General features: G+C 41.5%; 1 protein-coding gene across 1 annotated transcript in view; it reads left to right on the top strand.

Annotated features, from left to right (window-relative positions):
- ITGA4 (integrin subunit alpha 4) overlaps window positions 1–20,032 on the top strand; it is a 207,264-nt gene that overhangs the window by 30,399 nt on the left and 156,833 nt on the right. The gene's annotated exons all lie outside the window — the stretch shown is intronic.

Raw genomic sequence — 20,032 nt, 5'->3', positions numbered from 1 at the left:
TCGCTTTGGCTCCAGACAAGGATTGGATATTAAAACTTTTTTTAAAAAATAGGTCCAAAGACTTCCTGGGACAACATATTCAGATTTTTCCTGATGTCTCTAGAGAAACTCAAAAAAGAAGGAAAGAATTTCTACTCCTAAAACCTGGAGTGACTCAAATAGGGGGTATTTTCTTCTTGAGATATCCATGTAAATGTGTGGTTAGATATTTATCATTGAAGTATATTTTTACAGAGCCATCTCAATTGATTAGTTTTCTCTCAGTGAAACGTCTTGAAAAAGGAATAACAGCATCCATGGAAAGTTAGCTCCCTGCACTTTAGTAAGACATGGATTTTCTTTTAATTAATTTGAATTATACTTATTCTACTCTTTAATCTTGGATCCAATAAACATTGAGGACTAGTGTGAGATTAGCTAGATTATTATTATTTTATTTATCTATTTTTATTTTTATTTTTTAATTAAATGGAATTATGATCGTGGTATATCTTAATTTTTGAATCTTAGTTTAGTATATTGTTTGATCTCACTTTACTGTACAAGATGTATATGCTTGGTAATATTGTAAAATTCTATAAATAAATAAAAAAATATATCTTGCCGCTCATACAACTGTTAATACTCATAAGCTTTCATTGTTGGCAGTTTTCCTGATGTGAACACACCAGAAAAATATATATAACGGTAGCTTTTGTTTTAAAACAGACGCCTTTAAACTTCACTATTCCCCTGGCAACACGTCATCATGGACTGACTATACTATTACAAACGTGTTGTTTCAACTTTTTATATCTCCATATTGTCTTATACTTTGTTTTTAACAGTTAACAGAGAAACAGATTTTCAGTATTAACAAGAGCTAACGCTATAATGATTTGCGTTCAATCATATCTCAGACACATTGTTTCTACTTTTTATTTTTGTTTCACTGTTTCGTTTATTTAAACATAAGAGCAGATTTTCCATCATTTCAGCATCAAAAGATGCCGACTCAATTTGTGATTTGCGCTCAATCATATCTCACTCTATAACTACATGCTTCTTTACTAACTTCTTCTTGTTAAAATATCAGGAAAACAGCCAACAATGAAAGCTTATGAGTATTAGCAGTTGTATGAGTGGCAAGATACTTAATCAAAATCATGTTAAATTAATTTAGTATATTTAATATAGATGTGGATAAATGAAAAGCGTGGGTTTCAAGAACAGTTTTTGATATTTTAAAGGTGATGCAAAGGGATAAAAACTGTGATGGCTATTTGAAGAGTGAAACCCTAGACGAAGCTTTAATAGCGAAATGACAAGAGCTCCCATCAGGTGAAATCTAAGTATCAGCTTATCTGAAACAAAGTTATACAGTAAAACCATGGTTTACGAGCATAATTTGTTCCGAAAACATGCTTGTAATCCAAAACACTCGTATATCAAAGCAAATTTCCCCATAAGAAATAATGGAAACTCAGACGATTCGTTCCACAACCCAAAAACTTTAATACAAAATACTATACGTACTAGCATTGCAAGACTTCGCTCATTTAGAACAGTCACTACGTTCCTGCAGCGTCAGAGAGAGAAGAACCATCAGCTCAGTTGTGATGATGTGACGCGTGTATACTGTATGTACCCGTATTCAGTGGCGTACTAAGGGGGGGGTGGGAGGGGCGGTCCGCCCCGGGTGCCAGCCATGAGGGGGTGTTCCCGGCCTTGCCGTTCATTCCCCCCCCACCACCCCCGAAGGACCGCTCGCCCCACTGACCTTCCTGCACCACCTGTGAAGCAGCCCGCAGCAGGATCGCGACTTCAGCGATACCTGAGCTGCTTGGGCGCTGCTTCCTGCGCCGTGGTCCCGCCCCTCCTCTGACGTCAGAGGAGGGGCGGGAATGTGGCGCAGGAAGCAGCGCCTAAGCAGCGCAGAGATCTCTGACGTCAGGATCCTGCTGCGGCTGCTTCATAGGTGGTGCAGGAAGGTCAGTGGGGCGAGCGGTCCTTCGGGGGTGGTGGGGGGGGGACTGAACGGCAAGGCCGGGAGCATAGGTAGTGCTGCTTCATAGTGGTGCGGGGAGGCCAGGGGGCGAGCGGTCCTTCGGGGTGGGGCGGGCGGGCAGGCAGGCAGGCTTTCAAGGAGGAGGGGGTGACAGACAGGCAGGAAGGTCTTCAAGAGGGGACAGGCTTTCAAGGGGGGGGGACAGGCAGGCCTTCAAGGGGGGGGACAGGCCTTTGGGGGTGTGTGCAGACCTTCAAGGGGGAGGGACAGGCCTTCAAGGGGGGGCAGGCAGACCTTCAAGGGGGGGACAGGTCTACAAGGGGGTGGGACAGGCCTACAAGAGGGTGGGACAGGCCTTCAAGGGGGGAACAAGCCTTGGGGGGGTGCAGGCCTTCGGGGGGGGTGCAGGCCTTCAAGGGGGGACAGGCCTTCAAGGGGGGGACAAGCCTACAAGGGGGTGGGACAGGCCTTCAAGGGGGGTGCAGGCCTTCAGGGGGTTCAGGCCTTCGGGGGGGTGCAGACCTTCAAGGGGGTGCAGGCCTTCAAGGGGGGACAGGCCTTCAGGGGGGTGCAGGCCTTCAGGGGGGTTGCAGACCTTCAAGGGAGGGGGACAGGCCTTCAAGGGGGGGACAGGAAGGCAGGCCAACAAGGGGGGGATAGGCCTACAAGGGGGGAGGACAGGCCTTCGGGGGGGTGCAGGCCTTCGGGGGGGTGCAGACCTTCAAGGGGGTGCAGGCCTTCAAGGGGGGACAGGCCTTCAGGGGGGTGCAGGCCTTCGGTGGGGGTGCAGACCTTCAAGGGAGGGGGACAGGCCTTCAAGGGGGGGACAGAAAGGCAGGCCTACAAGGGGGGAGGACAGGCCTTCGGGGGGGTGCAGGCCTTCGGGGGGGTGCAGACCTTCAAGGGGGGGGACAGGCCTACAAGGGGGTGGACAGGCCTTCAAGGAGGTGGGACAGGCCTTCAAGGGGGGTGCAGGACTTCAAGGGGGGACAGGCAGACCTTTAAGGGGGGACAGGCCTTTGGGGGGGACCCTGGTTTAGAAGTACATGGAGGGAAGGGGGTGTTCAAAGAGACGTGCATATGCCAAACTTTGGGGGGGAGGAAGAAATAATGGGTCTGAAAATAGAGGAGAGGGAGAGAGATGATGGACCATGGGATTTAGGGAGGGAAGGAACAGAAAGAGAGAGAAATTGGACACAAGGGATGGTGTGGAGGAGGGATAGAGATACTGGATAGGAGGGTAATTGGGAAAAGAAAGGGAGAGATGGTGGACTCGGGTGGTGGGGAAGGAGGGAGAGATGCCGGATGAAAGGGTAGTTAAGAAAAGGTGGATCTGTGGAGGGAGATGAAAAAAATGAAAGATACCAGACTTCCTGGGGAGGGAAGGGAAATGGAAAGGGAGGACAGAGTTGGCAGTTGGATGGTTAGCATGCAGAAAGAAGAAAGAAGGAGACCCCAAGTTATCAGAAGAAAACCAGAGCCTTGGACCAACAAGATTTGAAATATAACCAGACAACAAAAGGTAGAAAAATTAATTTTATTTTCTGTTTTGTGATTATAATATGTCAGATTTGAAATGTGTATCCTGCCAGAGCTGGTGTTGGACTGCAAACGTGAGCTAGGATTTAACAGAGAGAGGAAAAGTCCTTTTTGTTTCTTTATTTTATTTACACCACAGCGCCAGTGTGATTAGGAGAAGCCAAAGGGGGTGAAAAAGCTATAAAACCCACCAGGAGTTTTGAAAAAAATCACCCAACTGGGCAGGAAAATCGAATTGAAAAACCAATTCAATAGGCTGAATCGAATCAAAATTTTTTTTCCTGAATCTGGCAGAATTAGTTTGCGCTACTGTCTTAGACTTTAGGACCTGGGATTGGGGAGAGATGGCATCCTCAGTACTTTATAATGCAAGTGAAACGAGGATTTGGTCAGACTTTTGAAGGGTCTGCAGAAAAAAAATATTGTATAGGCCGGGGCATGAGACAGCAGGAAATGGGAACTTTTCTTCCTTCTATTTTTGTGAATGGAAAGGCTGAGGATGTCAGAGAGTTCAGTTAAAATATGTGCTTTATAAGAAAATATAATAATGTGTTTTATAAAGTTTATAGCATAGCTGGCCTACCCAGTGAGGTGTTCCTAGTGGTGGTGGTGGCAGCGTGTCAATGTGTTGAGAGGAAGAGGTGGTCTGGGAAATTCTGCTGAGCAAACTCCGGGCCCATTTCCACCCCACAGTTAGTCCACTCCACTCAACTGGTTCACACACTGAGTGGGTCTTTGGGTGTTGTTTTGGGATCTCTTCCAGTGGTTTATCAGTATCTCCTTCTGGTCCAAGGAAGGAAACTTTGTTATCCTTAGCATTGACCTACAGAATATGTTTATAACAGCGCTGCTTGTGTGGCATTAGGCTATGTAGTGATCGAAAGAAAAAAACAGACCTTTGCACATTTTTGCACTATATGGTGGGTATATGAGGAGATTCACATTTCCTGCACAGCTAAGTCCATGTGAAGTTACCTTGTGCTGTATTTGACATCTAGCAAGGTCTCTGTTTGAAAGGAAAGATCTAAACTTAAAAATGAAGTGGCCAGAAGTTATGGTAAAAGCAGATAGTGTAGCTGGTTTTAAGAAAGATTTGGACAAATTCCTGGAGGAAAAGTCCATAATCTGTTATTAAGACATGGGGGAAGTGTCTGCTTGTCCTGGATCGGTAGCATGGAATGTTGCTACTCTTCGGGTTTTGACCAGGTATTAGTGTCCTGGATTGGCTACCATGAGAATGGGCTACTGGGCATGATGGACCATTGGTCTGACCCAGTTAGGCTATTCTTATGTTATGTTCTCATCTGTAGGGGCCTTTGTTTTCACTTCTTATTTTAATGTATTTTTTTTCTGGGAACTTATCAGTGTTTTTTATAATGGGAACAAAAATGGAAGAGAATTAATGTGTGTGGGATGAGGGGGTAACTAATTTCTTCAGCTAAATAATTCAATCCATCTCAACCAGACATAGGAGAACTCACGCACCATTCACACACCCTCCAACCAAAAACGTCAAAAGAAAAATACTTTTCGACAACCTCCTAGCCATTCGAGCTGCAACACTCGACCCCCAACTCTACAACCAATTGACATTGACCACAGACTGCAAAACCTTCAAAAAGAAATAAAAACCCTTCTATTCAAAAAACACATAAAACCGAACTAACACAATCAGAACTGTCCCAAGCATCACCTGCAACTACTCCATATGTACTTCTAATGTCATGACAATTCAGACATAATTTATGTTATGTTATGTTTGGAATATAAGAAAATTTTCACTGCCTGTTTCTATTCTGACCATTTATTCCGTTTCATGGTCATTACAAAAAAATATTTTTTTACATGGGGGGGGGGTGTCAAAAATGATGGGCCCCGGGTGCCACATACCCTAGGTACACCACTGCCCGTATTGCAAGACTTTACTTGTTTAGAACAGCCACTACACTCTTGCAGCATCAGAGAGAGAAGAACCATTGGCTCAGTTGTGATGTGTGTATACTGCATGTACTTGTATTGAAAGACCTTGCTTGTATATCAAGTTAAAATTTAATAAAATGTTTTGCTTTTCTTGCTAAACACTTGCAAACCAATTTACTTGCAATCCAAGGTTTTACTGTAATTTGAAAAGTAAATGACACAGTCTGGGAGGGAATTTTGAACCAGTGATGATATTCATTACCCCAGTAAAAACACTAGTTGATTGTGGGTGTTTGGGTGTTTGAGGGTCATCCCCCCACCATGTCAGAGTGATATATCAATGTGATTGGTTTCATTCAACTTGACTCAGATTTGAGGTTGGTGATTATTCTAGTTGAGCAAGTTTATTCCATATTTTTGGAGCTGCACCATATTTATGCCAGGGTTGTTTTTATTTGCCCTAAATACACGTCTAAGTTGTGCGCACAATGGCTCCTAAGACAAAAAACAGGAGACCATCTCAAAACCACACCCATGATCCTTCCCTAACCACACCCACTTTTAACTACACACTTAGGACTAGGCACCTACCACTTTGGAGAAGATGCGTACCAAGTTAATTGTCTAACTTTCAATTAAGTTCAATTAAAGCCAATTAAGATGTATTAAATGCCAATTATCAGTGCTGATTGAGCCTTTTAATAAATTAAGCTAGGTAGCTACATTGGCTAGGCATGCTGAAATAGGTGTCTAATTATAGATGGACTTTATAGAACTTGGAGGTAATAATCAGCGCCGATAATTGACAATTAACACCTCTCAATTGATGCTAATTTGAACTAATTAAAAGATACGCACACAATTTGGATAGCAAAATTTTATAAAAAGTATAGACCTGTGCACTGTCCTACCTCCAAGCAGGGATTGTCTCTTACATGTTTAATGTACATCGCTACGTATGTTTGGCAGTATTATGGAAATGATAAGTACTACTGTAGTAGTAATATTTGCTCTTCTTGTCTCTTTCACATCTCACGTTCTCTTTCCCCCCTTTCTTTCTCTGTCTTCCTTTATGTTTCACTTAGTATAATTCCTAAGAGAGCTGTTTGCTCCAGAAGTGTGGGTGCCATCCTATTGGACCCTAATAAATTTGGATCCAAACCCATTCAAGTTTGATGTGATGTCAATACCTGGAACTGAGTTTCTAGCTCTTCATAGAATTAGTGCCCTTCTAACAGAGAAACCATTTTTGAGGAAATGTTTGGTTTTCAAAATTACCCTCCCTGTACATTAAATTAGTCCAATTAAAGAAATATATCATATGTGGAGGAGCATTTATGATAGCATGGCTAAGCCTGACTATGGATAAGATATACAAAGTCGGAGGTGGAGAAACATCCATTTTCGAAACCAGCAACACCAGAAGATGTCCATTTTTTTAAATTGCCTACTTAGAAATCTTGGCCACCAGGACATCCAACCTTAGGACGTCCAACTTTGTTCACAATTTTCAACCACAAAAACATCCAAATTCAAAACGTCCTAATGCAGTCCATTTGGACATGGGAGGGGCCAGCATTGTAACGGACTGGCCGCATAGACATGCCAGTAGAGTAGTGGAGCACCTCAGAGGGCACTGCTGTGAACTTCATATAAAGGGTGCCTGAAATACATCTCACCATAACCCTCTTATAATTTATGGTGAGTTTCTAAAACTCTCCCAAAATCTACTATACCTACCTACCACCCCAATGGCTGCAGGTGGCACCTATATGGCAGTAGAGTTTTGGGGGCTCACATTTTCCACCATGAATGTAGTGGTTAGAGTGGCTTATGGGCTTGGGTCCTCCTCTCTATGGTTCACTAGCCCACTCACCAGTCAACTTAAGACACCTGTGTAATGCTCTAATATGATTCCCCATACTAGGTGCTGCTGTTCTAGAGACAGGTATGTACTGTTTCATTCAGATTTTCAGGGGTTGGGAGGGGGGTCAGTGACCACTGGGGGAGTGTGGGCAGGTCATTACTTAATCCCTTCAGTGGTCATCTGGTCAGTTTGGGTTCATTTTTGTCACAGCCTCTTTTACAAAGCCGCACTAGTGGCTGTGCTGAGCTAATGGCCCCGAAGCCCATAGAGATTTAAAGGGCTTCGGGGCCGTTGCCACGCGGCTTTGTAAAAGAGGCAGTTAGACGCTTTTGAAACAGGTTTAGCTCAGAAAGACAAAGTTCCATCCAGAATTTCTTAGGAAAGGTTTGATTATTGTCCCAGCCTAAGACCACCCCAAGCCTGGCCAGAACACATTCCCTCCTCACACAGTGGCTAGCATGCCTCACAAGACATCCAGAAATACAGTTTCAAAAATCGGCACTTAGTTTAGTCAAGAAAAACATCCATGTGCTGATTTATGCCAATTTGGGGAGACATCTTACATTGGCTTTTATGAAGCCCTGGTAGAGCTTTGTACTGTGGGCCAGCGAGATAAATGCTCTGGCGTTCATAGAATTCCTATGAGTGTTGGAGCATTTACCTCACTGGCCTGCGGTAGAAACCTTTACCACGGCTTTGTAAAAGGAGCGCTTACTGTTTTGAAAATGCCCTTAATAGTGTGTTTCCTGACTTGTATTTTCGGTCTAAGGATAGGAAAGAAATTGGCATCGTGAAAACTCTCTAAATTACATTTATTCTCCGAAAAGGAAAAAAAAAATGACTTAATATTTTTAATTTATTTAAATAATATTCTACTAGTACATTGTGTGCATTCCTTTGAATTTGAATTATGTTTTCTCAGATTCTGTTTCTGGCCACTTATTTCACATGGCTTTATATTTGAATTCATTGTTTAAAATAGTGCTAAAACACTATAGCTGAAAACTTGCTTCTCCATATGGAACAGAGGGCTGCATACAGATGGTATAATTGAGTGTATGAAAATCAATGTAGAAAAGGGAATTAGAATGTCATTAACACTGTAGTACTTTGTTCTCTGGATACTGTTCAGCTTTGTCTCTTATCTGTGGCACTTGTCCCAACATTCCGTCTGCAATAGGGTCTTATTTTTCATCTGTCAGTCATCAATACCATTAACAATGAATGCCTAGACCATGCCAAAGATCCAAAAGTCTTTTTTCCATTTTCAACATACTGTTTCTGTCTTTAATTTATTTCTTATTTCTTTCAAACTATGTTATGTTTTGATTATAGGGAGGGGGGTTAATTGAAAAGATTGCAAAAGTTAAATAAATAGTAAACAATAAAACACAGATGCAGAAAATTACAAATAGACATACCCCTCCCCCCCCCTTTTTACTAAACTGCGATAGTGATTATTAGCGCAGGGAGCCACACTAAATGCTCTGCGCTGCTCCCGACGCTCATAGAATTCCTATGAACGTCGGGAGCAGCACGGAGCATTCATTGTGGCTCCCTGCACTAATAACTGCTATCACGGTTTAATAAAAAGGGGGGGGGGGAATTAGTAAATGAATAGATATTGGCTCATTTTACAAAGGTGCGTAAGGGCTTTAATGCGCGGAATAGCGCGCGCTGAATTGCCCCGCGCGCTAGACCTTAACACCAGCATTGAGCTGGCATTAGTTCTAGAAGCGTAGCGCAGGTTTAGCGCGTACTAAAATTCTGCGTGCGCTAAAAATGCTAGCGCACCTTAGTAAAAGGAGACTATTGTTACAGATTGCATGACTAAAAAAGCAATATATGATATGCAAGTTTATCAAAAACCAGAGCCAAGTCTCACCCTGGTCTTAGCTGACCCATGTACTGATTTTTCTCTATGTTCCATTAGGAAAACTAAAGGCCTTTGTTACTTTTTATTTATGAGGAGATGCTGAAATGTTCTCTTATGAGGAGAATGATGTGGAGCTTTGAAACGTACAAGTTATTCCACACTTTTCTTGACACTTCATTTTATTTCATTGAAACGAAAAGTGTCAAGAAGAGTATGGAATAATTTGGAAGTTTCATGGTTCCACATCATTCTCTTCTTGACAGGGCTCAGACCTTTTCAGCAGCCCCTCATATTTACAGCACTAGGCTGTTTGCAACCCAATATTTATAATAAAAACACAAAAATTGCAGTATTGACAGTAGTGATGGTTTTATAATGAATGATTGATTTTGAGTGATTGTTTTTAGGTCTTTCCTCTTTTAAAAGAGTGCCGGGTTTTCAAAATCCAGACATCTGGTAACTCTACCCAACCCCGGCCTGCAACAGGGGTCTTGATGAAATGTTAGTCTTATGAAATACACTTTCCATTTTGGTGAAGGAGGGCCTGCTGGCTGGAAGCTAGAAAGGTCCCTCCAGCTGGCCAACTACAAAAGGTAGGAGGGGTAATTCAGGTGGGCTGGGGGAGGTTTGAGGGGGGCTAGATGGGAGGTTCCAGCTGGGTGGGGGATTTTGGCTGGGCTGTGGGGTGGGCATCCCTTCTGCTGGCGATGCATGGGGGGGGTTCGGGGATGTCCGGCAGGAGGGATTGGGCATCCCTCTTGCCGGGGAAGGTTGCGGGGGATCGAGGCAGGAGGGATTGGGCATCTTTCCTGCTAGGGAAGGTTGTGGAGAATCACGGCAGGTTGGGCATCCCTCCTGCCGTGATCGTTATGGAAGGGGGATGACGACGATTTCACGATTCTCTAACCGACGCTTATGACAGATGCTGATTAGAGAATCGTGGTTTTAGGTGAGGACTTGTCCCTCCAACGCCTAAAAGGTCTTGTTTGGGCGTTTGGGACTTGGGCACATTTTCTTTGCATTTGCCATTTAACATGTGCTATTTCACTGAAAAATGTTAGTAACTACTCCCTAAATCTCTCATATTTTTATATTAGAACTGTTAGGGAAGTGAACTGATCTTGTTCTTCGACAAAAAAAACCTTTCAACTGAAGTGGTCTGACCATTTCGAGATTTTTATTGTAATTCTCATTTCCAGAACACAAAAAGTTGAATGTTTCACTGAAATTAACAGAGACAGAGCAGTTTCTTGATGTTTTTCTATCAGATTCACACTAAACCCACAGGCTAAGTAATGAAAAATTCCTTTGGCGTTGCCAGGACATTAGAATTGGAGCCCCAGGCTACATATAAAGGGTTAATTCTCCTGCTTCGGATGTTCCATTGCTTATGGTGAAGAAGCAGAAAAGCCATTTGCTAGTCAGTCATCCATTTCTATTCTGACAAGGACATGCTGGAAATTTGCTGATTCCAAGGAATTTCCAGCAAAACAATTTAACAAAAATGTACTGTAGTTCTCTCAAGGGAACAGAAGGATACACAGAATGATCAAATTTGAATCTCTTCTAATTTCTGTAAAACAAAAGAGAATTTCAGATGTTTTCAATCAGTCATCAGACAAGTTCAGTTTGACTCTTTTCTGTCCATCTTTCTTCTTGTGTCTCAATACTGTATGCTTTCTAGACTTGCATTTGAAGTGTTATTCACTACTTTAACAATGCACGGTCACCAAATAAAGTGGGCAAGCTATAGGTTTATCATTCACAGTAACAGGTAATTTGTGAATGAACACTAATATTGACTGCCTAAATATTACATATTATTTCATACATACTACATATTACATATATATTATTACATATAAACTACATATGTATTGCCTGAATACTGCTTTGTGCTACTTTTCTCTCAACTCTTGCCTTTCTATTCCAAAATATAACAAATTATGATTAGCATGTGCTCTGTCATTAACATTGTATGGATAAAGGGAAGAACAATTAGACCTGGATATGGAGGCAGAGAATTGGATGACAGAGAAGATTTGGAAAGAGTTGTGCATGCAATGTCTTGTATTTCATGTTACCTCTGCTTTTTCCTTTCCTATTGATTGTTTTTGCAGGGTAATGTCCCCAAATGGAGCACACACAATGACACTACTGAAACTCACTCCTAAATCAGGGAATTTGAACAATGTAATATTCAGCATTGTACTTGCATTGTGCCAAAGACAACTTCCTTCTTGCTTTCATAGAATGCAATATGTATAGCCAACCTATTAAGGTTTGCTTGGAAGATGCTTTTTAGTTAGGTGTGTGGCATCCAATACAATGGAAAAACAAGAGAAACCAAACAGTCCTTTATCAAAAACAATACTTTGCACAGTTGCAAAAAGAATTGTTTTAGAAGGAAGTTTGTTTCTTCTTTCTTTTTTTGTGGATTTTTACCCAAGACAAGGGGAAATATTTCTGTATTTTTCTGTCATATTTTCTTGGTCTTCGACTACATTTCTTGGCACTTGAGGATCATGTCTCTGTCCACACAGAAACCCCTATTAGCGATATTATTATTATGCTTTCTTCTTCACTATCTCCCTCTTTTACGAATGCATAGTTTTAGTGCCAGTAGTGCCGGTAGCGCCAGTAACTGCTCCAACACTCATATGAGTGGTTTATTTTAGCCATGGAGCAGTTTTGCTTCAATTTATTTATTTATTTCGATTTCTATCCCGTTCTCCCAGAAGCTCAGAACGGGTTACAAGTAGACATTCACAATCGTTTGAAAACAGACTAGTCATGACAACAAATAGTTTACAGTAGACAATAACAAAGCTTATTCTAGAGACCAGACGTCATAGCGAAGAGTACTAGGAGATGTATATTGAGGAGGCAGTTTTTAATGGCCCGATTGGCGGAAGAGGAAGGTCTTTACTGCTCTGCAGAAGGTCATTAGTGAGTCTAGCGACCTGATCTGTGTGGGTAGTCGGTTCCATAGCTGAGGTAGGAAATGGTTGTAGGATCTTTTGTACGCCATACTCATTCGGAGAGATCTCCCTATGGGAATGCTGAGTCTTTGTTCTGCTTTGGAGCGGAGGGGGCAGTTAGGGGTGTATAGGCGTAGCTTGGATGCTACATAGGCTGGGGTTTTTTGGTAGAATCTCTTGTGTGTCATGACCAGGGCTTTGAAGAGACATTGCTTTTTGACTGGTAACCAGTGAGCTGGCACAACATTACTGGACCCCTGAGGAAGACTATTCATCAGCTAAAACACGGACTGTGTAGGGTCTTCATGCAACTGTTGATTACATTTGAATATACAGTATTAGGTATCTGTGATATTGTTTACTACATTTACATTGTCATGTAATAAACAGTATCACAGATACCCAATAAATTCAAATGTAATGAATAGTTGCATGAAGACCCTACACAGTCTGTGTTTTAGCTGATGAATAGTCTTCCTCAGGGGTCCAGTAATGTTCTGCCAGCAATAATTGAAGCAAAGCTGTACCATGGCTAAAAAAAAAATTAGGTGATATTGTCTGTTGAAATTTTCAAACTTCCAAAGAAGTTTGAAAATGTCAACAGACGTCAATACCGTATTTTAGCTATGGTGAAATATTTCAGTGATGAAGTGTCACAGTGACGAACTGCTGCATGGCAAACTGTCACCAAACCAAGAAATCATAAAGCATGGATTATATGCCCAGGCCTCTCATTGATCATCCATCCCATCAGCAAAAACAAACACATTCACAGATATCCCTCACAGCATTATACTTCAATCTGGTGGCATTGACTGCTGCTGTAAAAGGTTGCTAGATTTTCACTTGCCCAACAGGCAGTTTTTTTAACCATTTTATGTTAGAATACATGTGGTTAGATCCAGAACAAATTATTGCACTCTCTGTTTTGTTTTGTAGTTTCTTCTGTTTCTGTGGAACATCGAGGACATTTTGGTTGTGATAATCCCAACCAGAACCCCCCCCCCCCCATGTGCCCCCTTGAGATTTAGATGCACTTCAAATAGCATAAAAAAAACTGTCTAAACAATGTGTTTCAGAAATGGCAAATTTGGACATCTTAGCAAATAAAATGTCCAAATGCCACTTTATGCCATTTTTGGGATGTTTTCTCTTCTGAAAATAAGCCCCACAATGACTTTGAAAACAGTGCATAAAATGCACATGAGAGAAAATGCATCACTTTTCTGGCACAAAAAAATGAGACATTGGCCATCAATTTTTTTTCATTATAGTTACTATCTATTTCCCATTTTTTGACAGATTGTATTCCAGTAATGACTAAGTCGTTGGCCCTTTCTGAGAAATTCTTATGCAAGAGTGTTCAACAACTATTAGTCTTGCATAAGTTTTTCTGAGGAGGTGCCAACCTTCTTTTAGCATGATCAGACAGGCTCTGAAAATAGCACATAACATATGCACATAAAAATATGTGACACTCTGGTCCTCTTTTATTAAGCCACGGTAGAGGCTGCTTTTATATCGTCCAACTCACAACATATAAGTTTCGTCCAGGAAGTCTCGTAAAACATTCGATTATCCCTGCCGGACGACTAAGTCTAAATCAGCCCACATCCCGCCCAAATAGCGCCCTAACCATGCTTTCATATATGCCCCTTTTAGCTCTCTGCGCACAGCAGCATTAAGAGGCCTAAAAAGTCCCTGGATATGTCCAGATGACTGGATATGTCCAGTATGTCCAGAAAGTCGATTTGATTATCGGCACTTGGACAACCTGTCTTTTAGGTCGTCCAAGTGCCGACAAGTGGGATTTTAGACGTGTTTAAGTTTTGATTATAAGCCCCACAGTCTCCAAAGAGCATCACAAAATGTGATACCCACCAGCGAACCATCTCACTTCAATCAAGACTGTCTCTACATCAGGAAGCAAGTTAATGATTGGCTTTTCATCAAGGCTTTTAATGGAAGAAGTATATAACTTGATAGTCACACACACATATGGAGTGACACCAGCTGCACATACTGTAGCAGAAAATATTTATCCACTCTAACCCTAGCTGAGATTATATTCATGTACCTTTCTGATCTCATGTGCTATTTTTTTAATTAGTCACCTTATTTTCTAACTCTTACTCTGTCTCTTATCAGTCTATATAGTTCATCTTTGCTTACAGCCTATGCTGTCCCTTAAAATGCTTTATTGTGTCTTGTATTGACATTTTAATATAGCATACTATGCCATACCTTGTATTCTGACTTGAATATTTTTAGCACCGTAATTGTTTACTACCTATTTCCCCCTTTTACTAAGCCACGGTGGAGGTTTCTACTGCGGCCTGTGCTCATAGAGCATCGGAGCAGCATCCGAGCATTTAGTGGCACAGGCCACAGTAGAAACCTCTAGCGTGGCTTATTAAAAGAGGGTCTATGTTTGACTTATTCTTGCTGTACACTTCCTTGAGTGAATTTCTTCATAAAGTTAGTAGATGAGGGGTGATGGGTAAAATTCAAGTCAGACTTTGCACAAAGCATCCTTACTTTCTATAACATTTATGCCCATTCTGTGGATAACCCAGCAGTTATGAGGGTGAATCAAAAATTTAAGGCAATTGTTAAATTATGCTATAACTAGAACAGAGCTAGTGAAATGCAACATATGTACCTGTTGGATAGTTCATCCACACACAGTGCAGCACTCGGCCTATAGTCATGTGGCAGCCATGAGGTCAAACACGGACGCTCCATTGCAAGATTGCACCATCAAAGAACAATGTGCAGCAGTGCGCTTTCTTTGGGCAGAGGGACTTGGATTTTTTTATGGTCAAAAATGGTGAAAAAAAGTTAGACATCCTAAGTAATTTTCAAAAAACATTTGAACGCCTAGCAGTTTCAAAAATGGACGTTTCACTGCTCTGATTTTTGGACGTCTTTTGGGAACCATCCAAAGTGGGACTTAAACGTTCTATCAAAAATGTCCCTCTTGGTCTGCAGAACTCTTTTCCAAGTCCAGCATCCTAAAAGTATTGCCTGCATCCTGACTAGAGTTTTTTGGGGAGAGATCAGTGGCTTAAGCAATATGTGAGCTAAATTTCTCTACCATAATTATAATACTTACTAACAGCTCTTGACAATGTGCTTTGTTGGTACTCTAATTAGTGAAATTAAGATTATCTGTATTTATTCACATCAGATGTTTTTCATTTACTGGAAAACCTTTTTTTCTTTGTACAGTAAAACTTTGGATTGTAAGTAACTTGGTATGCAAGTGTTTTTAAGACAAGCAAAACATTTTATTAAATTTTAACTTGATATATAAGCAAAGGTTGCAATACGAGTACATACAGTATTTTGTATTAAAGTTTTGGAGTTGTGGAGTTTCCATTATTTCTTATGGGGAAATGTGCTTTGATATACGAGCGTTTTGGATTACAATCATGTTTTCAGAACGAATCATGCTCACAAACCAAGGTTTTACTGTACTAACTTCACTGGGGTGGGCAGACTTGATGGGCCGTGGCCCTTATCTGCCGTCTATTTCTATGTTTCTATAGCAATAAAATCAAAACTAAAGGGCAACAAATCAATAATTCTCATATTTAAACAATTATTATAAAATGACTTAATAGTAGACAAGATAATTGGTCAGGAATGTGCTGTCTAGTCCAGTGTTTTTCAACCTTTTTTGGGCAAAGGCACACTTGTTTCATGAAAAAAATCACGAGGCACACCACCATTAGAAAATGTTAAAAAATTTAACTCTGCCTATATTGACTATATATAAAGTAATTCTCTTGAATAGGAATCAAATAAACACAAAGAAAGTATTTTATAATTACCTTATTACGAAATAAAAATTATAAAAATTATAAAATACTTTATTCAGTGCGAAACCTGGGCCTGTTTGGCTGAACACAAAGCTGATATTCTGGCTGGAATCGAAGAAAGACACACACGTAGCTCTTCGTCAACAGCTCTCAGTCTCTCTCTGTATTTGGTTTTTATAGCATACAAAAATAGACAAATATACCCTCCATCCTTTTTATTAAACCACAATAGCAGTTTTTAGTGCAGGGAGCTGCGCTGAATGTCCAGCGCTGCTCTTGACGCTCATAGGCTCCCTGCGCTAAAAACCACTATTGCGGTTTAGTAAAAGGTGACCATATTGTAAAATATAGACAGCAGATATAAATTCAGAACTGTGCATAGTAAGTGAAGGGAAGTTTTCATCTCTGGGAATTTACCCAGTTAACTATTAAGTTATTTGGGCAAATTCCTTTGAAAACTGTGGTAATACTGCCTCCACTTTGCTAAATTTAAAATAAAATCATTTTCCTACCTTGTCTGGTGATTTCTGGTTGCACTTTCTTCTTCTGACTGTGCATCCAATCTTTCTTCCCTTCTATCAGCCTGTATGCTTTCTCTCCTCCACACCTCATTCCCTCCCCCAACTTTTTCTTCCTCTCTCCCTGACCTTTCTTTCTTTTTTTCTGTTTCTCTTCTTTCCTTCTGTTTCCCTGCCTGCCCCCTTTCTTTCTTTCTCCCTGCCGTTCCCCAAGCCACTGCCACTGCCGCTGCCATCGGGGAACAGGACACCAATGGATAACAGGCCCCAAAGCCGACGCCGACGCATGCTCTCCCTGACGTCAATTCTACAATCGGAGAGGAAGTTCCGCCCAGCCAGGCAGCGATTGGCTGGCCCGAACTTCCTCTCAGACTGCAGAATTGACGTCGGGGAGAAGAAGACTTATCGGCTCGATAGATTAGATCGCCAAGACAAAGTGAGTCCTGGGTGATCGACTCACTTTGCCTTGGCGAGCTACTGGCGCCCCTGCCTCGGGCCCCCTGTCAGCTCCGGGCCCGGCGGCCCTGCGGCACACCAGGCAACATCTCGCGGCACACTAGTGTGCCGCGGAACAGCGGTTGAAAAACACTGGTCTAGTCCTTTCAAATTTCTAATAATAGGTTGATTTATTTTTAGTAGGAAAGTCATGGAGAGGACAATTTCAAACCTATTTATGGAAGTCAATAGTCATTTATGCTGGTAAAATTATTCTCCATTAATGTAGCCAAGAGTACACACATTGTTCCACACTGTATTTGCTTTAAGCTCTATTAATGGCAGAAAAAAAATAATATGCACAGATTTCACTTCAACTCGACATGTTTTATTTTCCAAGGAAAGAATATCTACTCAAAAACCAAATGTCAAAGTCAGACCCAGATTAAGGCCAACTGATGAACTAAGCTCAGCCCAACAACCATATATCACTACTGTATGAAACAAAACATCACATATATTTATAATGATTAGAAAAACACTAAAATTCATGTTGAATAATGGGCATGGCAGATGGCCATGAAGAAGTTTAGAGCATGATAGCTAGGGGGAAAAATATGTGGTGCCCCCTTCCCTTTGTGCCCTAAGCACATGTACTTTTTTGCTTAATGACTAATCTAGGGTTGTCCAAAGTCCATGAGTATTAGTGCTAAGTTTTAAAGTGAAAATACTTGCACTGTTGCACAAGCCTGTCTTGAACCTATGAACTTTAAGTTAAAAGACAGCATCCCATTCCTGAACAGCTTACCTTTTCTTCCGTATTGTTTATTTGCATTACTTATTTAATTCCCAATGGGGCTGAAACATAAAAGGAAACTTTTTCAGATGACGCCATACCAGGATCCAGTGTTTAGAGGACTGATGGATTTGATTCTTTCTCAGATCTCTTGAAAAGACAACAATTTGCAGGGGAAATGGTCCCAAATCTGAGTGGTCCACCCATTGGTACTTCATCTTTCAAATCAGCTTTAGTGAGACCAGATAATTAAGGGGAGAATTTATCAAGCACTGTTAATGCCTTAAATCATATTATTTGGGCCTTAATTTGACTTAAATGGCCCTAACGCTGCTTGACCAAAAATACCTTTAAGTCACTACGGGTTACGAAGTAATGAAATGCAAAATATGCAAATAACTAATATGCAATATGCAAGTCAAGTTAGGGACCAAAAATCATGGGAAAACAACCCTCTATTTACTGGGGCTATTTTACCATCTGGAGGCATTGGGCCACAAAGACACAGCCCAATGGTCCTGGTCCAGCAGAGCTGGGTCCTCCCTTTCACCTCAAGAACCACCTGTCTTAAGGCCCCCTACCATTTTAGTTCTCCCCTAGTCAAGCTCCCCCCTTCCTAGCTTCAAGACTCCTTGTGCCCTTTCCCTCCCCTACAGACACACAAGGGCTACTTTCACAATCATTGGTGGTCCAGGGGTTCAAGGGGTCATCCAATGGGGGGGGGTCTTCAGGGGTCTGGAGGTCCTTCAGGCAAGAGCATTGACCATTTTCTCCTGCCCAGTCCTGTGCTGCCTTTAAAATGATGCCCCTATCCATATAAGGAAATACGACCCCTAGCAGTAGTTGAGTGCAGCACAGGACTGGGCACGAATAACTAGGTATCACTTCTCCATAAAGTTCCCCCAAACCACCAATAATTGTAAAGCTAGCCCTGTGGGGGTGGAGGAAGGTAGAGTCTTGAAGCCAGGAGAGGGGTACTTGAAGCTGGAGGAGGAGGCCTGAGGCACCATTTTCAGTGTGCTATTTTGATTACTGTACAGGAGTAACTAGGCTTCACTTTTCTCTAAAGACCCCCAGACCACCAATAATTGTAAATATAGCCTTCTGGGGATGAGGGAAGGGTTTTTTTTAAAAGCCAGGAGATGGACGCTTGAAGCTGAAGGGGGAAGTTTGAGGCTAGAAAGGAGACCCAACTGTGTCAGCCCAGAAGCATCAGGCTGCAGCTTTGCAGCCTAATGCTCCCAAGCCTTGGGGATGATGATGCTTGTGAGGTGGCTCGCAAACAGCTTTATTCTCTTGCCCCAGGATTCTGCAACCTGCGATACTAGGATCCTGCAGATTACTGAATCTTTCAGGGAATCAAGGTGTAGTGAAAGTTCATTTTTTATTTTACCTTAACAAATTCACCCCTAAATCTGTTTGGTAAGACGTCTTGCTTTGCAGTTTTCCTTGTTATTGCAGCTCCACAATCTGTGATATGTCTGGAGGGTCCTGTTGCCATTACTTCAAACTTGCAGCAAGGAGAGAAGGAATCAATCACTTCCAAGGGTAGTTGTATTCCAGGAAATAATACTAAACTAAATCAAATAACAGAATGCAGTTGGAGTATTTAACTAATGGCCTGCTTGGGTGATTCCATGGAGGTCTCTGGAATTCTTGTGGTTACTTTACCTTCAAGGAAAAACTGCAATTGATCAGGTTCATAAAAAATATATCTATTACTCTGATATGTAATGCAACATTTACAGGGGAAACGTAATTGAAAGGTTGCCCCCAAACTCAAAACAGACTGATGACAGGCCAAAAACTTCTTGCGTCTGGCTTGTGTCCACTTCGATACATCAGGAAATATAGAAATTTTGAATCTGTGAAATTCCACCTTATCAGTCCTATAGAATAGACGAAGAATTGCTTTTTTGTCTTGAAGAAAGACAAAAGTTACCAATAAAGTAGCTCTAGTCACTATTTCTTCTTAAGATGTCTCCAGCATACCAGTGAGATCCAATTCTCCTGGTAATGCATTCCCTTTATCTTTATCCTCCTTTGGTAAATTTAAGTAATATATCTTTTGTCTGAGAGGGAACATGATCGAAACATTCAAAATAATGAAGGGATAAAGACAGATTGTTCACCCTCTCCAAGTAGAGAGAATGAGAGGGCACTCTCTAAAATTAAAAGGGGATAGATTCCGTACAAATATAAGGAAGTTCTTCTTCACCCAGAGAGTGGTAAAAAACTGGAACGCTGTTCCGGAGGCTGTTATAAGGGAAAACACCCTCCAGGGATTCA

The sequence above is a fragment of the Geotrypetes seraphini genome, chromosome 5, assembly GCF_902459505.1.
Source record: "Geotrypetes seraphini chromosome 5, aGeoSer1.1, whole genome shotgun sequence".
In the NCBI taxonomy this organism is placed as follows: Eukaryota; Metazoa; Chordata; class Amphibia; order Gymnophiona; family Dermophiidae; genus Geotrypetes; species Geotrypetes seraphini.
This window is presented reverse-complemented; position numbering and strand designations above follow the sequence as displayed.